This window comes from Euprymna scolopes, chromosome 39 (assembly GCF_053919585.1).
Source record: "Euprymna scolopes isolate OS-2025 chromosome 39, ASM5391958v1, whole genome shotgun sequence".
Lineage (NCBI taxonomy): Eukaryota > Metazoa > Mollusca > Cephalopoda > Sepiida > Sepiolidae > Euprymna > Euprymna scolopes.
The window spans coordinates 15,836,296-15,844,655 of NC_136520.1; positions in this window are offsets into that span (position 1 = coordinate 15,836,296).

Genomic DNA, 8,360 nt, shown 5'->3' on the forward strand with positions numbered 1-8,360 from the left:
ATAATTGTTCGAATAAAAAAAAACATTCAAATAAAATAATTAATAATTAGAAATAAAAAGTCCCAAATCAGGGCGTCTAGAATGTAAACAAAGGCCAAGTAAATTCTCTCACAAGCGCTCAGTTGAGCCATGACAAGCATATACGCATGCATATCCATGGATAAATTTTATGCGCGTAAAAAATGCTGAATAAACATTTGAAAAAAATATTCAAATGTTTAATAAATAAAAATGAATAATTATATATATATCTATATATTCATAAAAGTGAAAGTGTATGTGTGCGTGTGTCTGTGTACATTTCCCTACGCTAATAACTCAGTCAATTTTTAGTATACAGACTCGAAATTTGATATACAGTGTACTGAGATTTGGGAAAATCTAGGTGATCAGTTTTCGGCCAAAAATGTGGCTTTTAAGAGGTCAAAGTTCAACAATTTGACCTTTGAGAACTCTAGCAAACTCCTCCGACAATTTTGGGTCTAAACATTTAAAATTTTAGATATAGGTTCCTGGATATGGATCTAACTTAATAACTGAATTTGAGCCCAAAACAATAAATTCTCAGGGGGCATAATAGGGGTCAAATTTTAAAAAAATTGACCGTGTTTTGTTTTTGCTTTTGTTTTTTTTTTGCTCAGCATACACCTCCAAACACCCGGGCAACGCCGGGCTGAAAGTCTAGTATATATATATATATATATATATATATATATATATATATATATATATATATATATATATATATATATATATATATATATATATATATATAGTTTTAAAAATATACTATAATATAATGTGTATTAATATATAGTCATAAGTAATAATATGTAGTGATTAGCTGAAATTTAACACAAATAAAGCAGGGATAATTTTACAACTCTTAAAATCCAGAAGTCCCGTGTTGTATCGAATATGATTATTTAGTGTAATAATCTGTTTTTATGTTAGGGTCAAAATGTTCAATTTATAATGCGGGCGATACTACTAGAACAATTACGAAATTAAGTTTTATTCAATTGCGCTGGACGAACGAGTGTAATTTTATTATTAAAAAAATAAGTAGAAATTAAGAGTAAGTTGAGTTTTCCTATATTAATGCTCAATAGTTTAGCTAAGAACAGTCTCGTATAACTTGGATTCATCGGGTTGCCCTTATCGTAAGCGTTATTTTCACGACGTTTCGGTTGATGTAAGCTCCGACGTTCTTTAGATGTATTTTGTAGAACTCGGATGGAATTTCGAACGGAAACCTATATTTACTTCACGTGTGTGGCAAGCCTGGATAGAGGGCTTAAGTAATTCGGAACTGTATTTTTCGACCGCCCACGTTGGGAATCGAACCTTTAATCTTCCAGAGAAATTAATTTTACGATTTACTTTTCTAAGTACGCTAACCATTGCGTCACGGACCTTTGCCAACAGGTCTAGTACGAATCTAAGAGCCATAAACGTATTGTTTTCTTTTATTTCTCACTATTTATGACTATATTATTACTAAATATCATTACTATATACCACTGTTCATGTATATATATATATATATATATATATATATATATATATATATAATTTTACACAGATTATTACTGTATATATTATCTATTATTTAAAATTAAGGGTTTCCATTTAGTATCAAATTCCATACAAGGTCTACTTAGTAATCGATTGTCTCCCAACATATGTGTTGTTTCTTTCTGTCGCCTTACTATAATGTTTACTTTTTTCATGATGGTAGACGGTTTGACTTTTCCCCTCAGATATGATAAGCTATAGCCGATTTGTCAATCGCTACACCTTTTACAACTTTTCGATATTTTTTCTTACCTACTTTTAGTGGGCGACACGTCTCACCTTTGTATGGTTTTCCACATTTACATGGGATCTCATATACACAGTTTTAGTCATGAGTGTTTTCCGTGGGGGGGGGGGGTTACTCTTACAAGCAGAGGAGAGTTGAATCAGTCCTGAATATTGTCCTGATCTCATATGGATTGCATAGTTGAAGTTTTTCGGGTAAGCCCTTCATATATGGTATCCAAACTGTAGTGAGTTTTTGAGTGGTGTCCTTTTCGTGTCTGGTCTAGATTTGTTGGAGCTGATCAAATGCTCTCTGGATTATTGCTTCAATGGAGGTTTTCTTAAACTGCCAATAACTTCTTGATTTGCATTGCTCTTACGACATCTTGCTTTTGCTTGCTGTTGAAGGTCGAAGATTACAGCGACCGAAACGTTATGAAAATGACACTCAAGATAAGAACAATAGTTGGAAGAGCCTACGAATACGATTTACCAACCCTCATCTCAAAATTCAAAGACTTAAGTAATTCCTTTGTATTTATTTCTGGTTTCCTTCTTTTTTTTCTTTTTTACTCACTTTTCCTTTTCTTTATGAATTTTCGTTTGGTGTTGGTGTTTTTTTTTAACTTATATATTTTTCTTTTTTTTTCCTTTAAAATTTGAATTATTCCCTATGTTTTTTTCTTTTTTCTTGCTTTATTCGTTTTTTTTTATCTCTTCTCTTTCTTTATTGATATTTATTATTTTCCTTATTAATTTATTCACATATTTATTCATATATAATCCTCTTTGAAATGCGTTTTCGTTCATTTTCATATTTTTTTCATTTATGGTACATTTATTTTGTTTTTATTTTTTCTCTACTTTTTTATTTTTACTTTTTTATTTTATTTTACTTCGTTAACTTTTTTAATGTCTTCCATACTATGGTTTACTTTCTTCGATTTATTTGCATTATTATTGTTAATTTATTTTGTGATAATTTTTTTGCATATTTTCCTTCTATTTCGTTCTATATTCGTAATTAATACTTCAGCGTCATTTAATTTTATTTATTTATTCTTTTTAATTCTTTTTGGTTCATTTTTTTCGTTTCTTTTATTGTTGTTTTCTGTTCTCTTTAATCAGCAGCCAATCATTTGATAATTAAGAAACACGCTTTTTTCTCGTTTGCCCTTTCTTTATGTCTTTCGTTTTTTTCTTTCTTTATTTCGTCCTTCGTTTATTCATCTATTTCACGAAGTTGATCATTTTTATTTTTATTTTTATTTTTCCCTCATCATTCCTTTGTCTGTTTTTATTTATTCTTCATGTTCCTCTTTCTTGCAAGACTCAATTTCTGATATGTTTGTAAATTTTATTCTTTGTTCTTGTTTATTTCTCTTTCTTCGTCTTGTTATCCTTTTTATTTTTTTCATTATGTTCGTTTACTTTAAAATTCGGTCATTTTATTTTGTATTGTTCTCTAGTTAATTTTCATTTACTTTTTCATTTTTTCATCGTCAATTATTTAATTTATTTCTCTTATGTTTCTATCTTTATAATTTCTTCAACTTTATTCTATGATTTTATAATGCTACAAGGTCAGGCTGTCCAAAGATATTGGCTTCCTGAGATGAAATGCACCTAGCATTTATGCCTTTTGGTTTTTCGCTTCCTTTTTCAAAACTTAATTATATTCTGCGAGTTATATTCTGCAAAACGAAAAACAACAACCTATCTTTCCCCCTTTTCCTTCTCCACATTTCCCTTTTCTTTTTCTATCTTTCCCACTATCTGACTGGTTTCCTAATTTAAAATGTACCAAACATTAATACTGTAACGCCTTTTCTTTCCCCCATTGCAAAACTCATACATGTTCTGCAGGACTGGGAATAAAAACGATAAATCCACTATAAAACAACGAAACCAAACACTACAAACTAGCGATTGAAGATACAAAGAGCTTGAAGAATAAAAACCTTCTACAAAATAACTTGATGCAACATGAATACTATTTCCAAAATAACTGGATTCAGCTTTAAATAACCCAAAAAGGGGGGATTTGGCGTAAAACAACAAAATAAACTCTACAAATAAATATTTGAAGAAATATAGAACTTGAAGCATAAAAACTCTTTCCAAAAATAATTGGAGTCGGCATTAAATAAACCGAAAAGGGTTGATATGCTGTAAAACATGCAAACCAAACCTATTATTTGCTTTTTATTCTCTTTTAGTTTTTGGGGTTTTTTTAGTTTTTTTTTACACTTTTCATTCGTTTTTCATTTTTTTTCCTTCGCCCTTTTCGCCCACGTAAATCATCAAATAATTGCAGCCATTTTTTTTGCTTCCGTAGGCGTTAATAAGATTGACTCGCATAATTGTTGATACTTTTTTCGTCATATTAATTAAATTGCATTTTGCATTTGGTATTATTATTCGAGGGTGTTTTTATAGGTTTTCGTGTCCCTGGCTTTATTCTTACAGCAGAAAGTTCATCGAAAAATGTCAATAAATACATAAATACATAACGAATAAAAACAAAACGCGGCTTTTATTGAAATCAGATTACGATTAAAAAGACGGCTTATGATGCGTCCATTCAACCTGCGCGTTTATCACATAAAAATGTTAATTAAAATTTAAGTTAAACGAACAGACACATAGACAGAACGTATTACAGAGATACTAGGACACGTTTAAAATAATTTGCGTATAGTCAAGTTGTTAGTAATTGTCTGTATTTTTGAGATAAGGTGTTTTCATTGATTGAGATTGTCGGACTAACTTCCTCATCTTGTGTATTATTTTAATTATTTTCACTACTCTTCTAATCTTTAGTCGCTTTCTTTTTCACAACGTTTCGGTCGATGTAATCTCCGACTTTCTTCAAGTGTATTTCGTTAAACTCGGTAATTTTTCTATTGAACTTAGGAACATTTCTGACGACCTCGGGAATTTGCTCGGAATTTCGAACTGAACCCTTTCTTTATCTCTTTCCGTCAACCATGACTTTGTAGAAATCCTAAGCAATTCGCAAGTGTAATTTGGTTGTCGCCTGGACAATTTCCAGAAGAATGTAATTTTTACCACTGAATTTTTCTAAGTATTCTATCCACTGCGCGTTAAGACTAGAATCGAAATAATACAAATAATCAATCTTTATCTAAAAAAATCAAAACCGGATCAAATCAAGTACAAAATTACATTTCTGACGTAAACGTGACAAAAAGAGAAACGTAAATATAATTTTTATACATAAGCCTGACTGTTATTAAAAATAGAGAGGTATTTTGATTAGGAGCAAAGAGTAGTATGTTTTGATATTACACTTCACCTTTCTGTCCTCGATTATTGAATGAGAAATCCTTCTAGACGGAAGCAATTTGTATTATTGTTTCTATCGAGAGTTTCCCTTTTGGGGAGCTACATTTTCCCCACATTTTGTCTAACTCGGTTCTCGTGGGAGGCAAGTAAAAAGGAACAAATTCGTTGGAAATGTAAACACAGTAGACTTTAAAGTTCTATCCTAATCAAATTGGTGGACGACCTACGAAAATTGAATTTCATACGTAAGTGAAATAGTCAAACAAAATTGTATATCAAATTCAATTATGAAAGACCAAGAAACTTGTTATTTATAAGGTAACAATTACAGACTAAAACAAAAGCTGTTGCAGCTTTAACAATAACATATACGTTTTCAAATTGTTTATTTACTAGGAGGTAACCGCTTATCAATGTCTTAGTGCAAGTCGAGGATAAGGCTAAATAGGTGTCACGTACACTGTGAGATAACACCGAGATGATTCGTATAGAGTTCGCTTATTTAAGACGATAGCCCAACGAGAACTTATTCCTATTGGATTTGTAAACGTCTCTAGTGAGGTGGGCAACAGCCTCGCAGTATTGTGTTCTACTTAGGTTAACTTGGAAATAATCAAGGAAAGTGTACGGGTGACATAAACAAAATAGGTTTTAAAATAACAGATAGAAACACGTGATTAAAAGTCACAAGTTAAAAGATGTGAGTTGAATTACGTAATAGTAAGGATTAGTTTGAATATATACAAATAGAGTTAAATGTAAAAGAAACAGATACAGAGCTAGAGATAGGGTTAGACGGACGAAGAGAGTGGCACTGTCCGGGGAAATGCAGAATCTAAAGATGCGTGCAATCTTCTAACAGGAAAACATTTGAAATAAAAGCTGTTAGAAAATATAATCAGAGGCGTTTGGCTGCGTCTTTGGAAGGAATATTTATTTCAGCTTTAGCTGGTTCATCAACCAAGATTCCCGGATGAATGAAGGTAATGTTTGGCAAAATACAATTCCTAAGAGAGGATTGATGGTAAAGCAGCGAAAGTATTTAGCTAAGTTAGCACCAACGCCCGGAAAAGCCCGGTCGTAAAGTATGCTTAAATATTATAATTTAATTCTTCCACATTTTGTATATATTATTATAGAGTTAATGTACTATCGCTTTTTATATATTATAAAGTTGCGATTTCAAAAACCAAAATATATATATATATATATATCCATATAACATGGATGCATTAGCTTGGATCGAAACCAAAATAAAAACTTATGATATATATATATATATATATATATATATATATATATATAGTAATTTATAAAATATATATGGCGATTAAGCTACACTGAATATTCTGCGTTTCATCCAACTATAGGATTCGTCAGGCTTATGCGATGAAACGCAGAATATTCAGTGTAGCTTAATTGCCATATATATTTTATAAATTACTAACTAGCTCTACCTACGTATTGAGCACTTTTGAAGTAAATACTTAAATTTTACGCATAAATCTATACTTTCGTATATTAAATTTATGTGAATAAATGAAGTAGTTATATATATATATATATATATATATATATATATATATATATACATATATATAACTTGAGTTCCTTCAGCCATAATCCAAAACCAAAACCAAAACCTATGAGGAATTCTTAATAAAATTATTTATATAAAAGATAGATGACTGGAGTACCATCAGTTCATATAGAAACCGAGACCAAAACTTATGAAGAATTCTTGGTAGAATAATTTATGACAGGAAATCGAAGTATATAACAGGAAATAACACACACACGATTGTATTATGTATTGATAATTTAAACAATTACATTTAAACTTAAGCATGAAAAACTATGAATGTGTTGTTACATACTTAACCGTTCAAAACCCAAAGCAATCTAATTTCAAACTTAATCTTGACAAACCTGTAAAAATGCCGTTACAAACTTTAGCGTACCAGCCCTATAAAATGTGTTACAAACTTCAGCTTAAATGTGCAAACTTATAAAACTAATGTTAGAAACATAAGACTGCCACATTTATAAACAATACTGTTACAATCACATGCCTACAAGAATACGCGTACAAACTTAATCGTGCAACGTAAGAGTATTAATTAAAAATTAACTGCAATAAACATATAAAAATGTAATGTTGAACTTAAGCGTGGCAGAGCAATAAAAATGTTATTTATACATAAGTATGAACAAGGAATGGGCGAAATAACAAGTAAACCAATAAATCCGAGGGATGACGGACAAAGCTTATTCTGGAGACGAAAGGACGCATGCTAAAAAACGAAAACGGAATCCAAGCAAAAATCAGACGCTTTTCAAATGATGGAATGGTTCGCCACATGACATCTTCCAAAACGCCATTGGCCATTTCTTTACAGTGAAATTTTTCGTAAAGAAATCGCAGTATCTAATATGCAGGTTAATTCCAGAAAGCAGACAGTCATTTAACTCTCACTCACTCTCTTTCTCTCTCTCTCTCTCTCTATTTCTTCCTCTTACTCTCACACTCTCTGTCTTTCTCTCTGTCTTTCTCTCGCACGCGCTCTCTCTCTTGCTCTCTCTTATTCTCTTTCTTTATCCGTATATTTCTCTGTTCATCGTCTGCGCGCACTCACACACAGACATACATACAGAAAAACACACACAATCTGTTCAAATATATTCATCTGTTCATCTCAGTCTGACTATCTGTATATTCATTGGATCATTCAAAAACATAATTCTGTCTATGTTTTAATATATCTGTTACTGTCTTTCAGTGTTCAACAATATAATAATATCAACGAACTGGCGTTTAATAAGTAATATCCCCCAGTAACTTCCACTTGTTAAATGTAAAAATTTTGCATGTGCAATGATTCATATTTCTATGGGCTATCTGTCAAATTACACATTTGAATTAATTATGACTTCTGATTAACATGTGTTGTAGCTGAGTTTGAAATGAAAATTGTTGAGTGTCGCGCAGTGATCCGTATTTTTTTGTTTGAAAAGACACTCACCACATACGACTTTTGAGAAAATAGATTAAACCTATAAATATGCACTTCATATATCATATGAAGTTCATATATCAAATGAAATTCATATATCATATCATTAAATGATATGCACTTATGTACATATGAATTTGCAAACACGTTGCATCGTGAATTCAAACACGATCGGAAAACTGTAGGAACAACTCCCAGATAGTTGCTTTTCTTTTGTCATGAATGAAGCCGTTA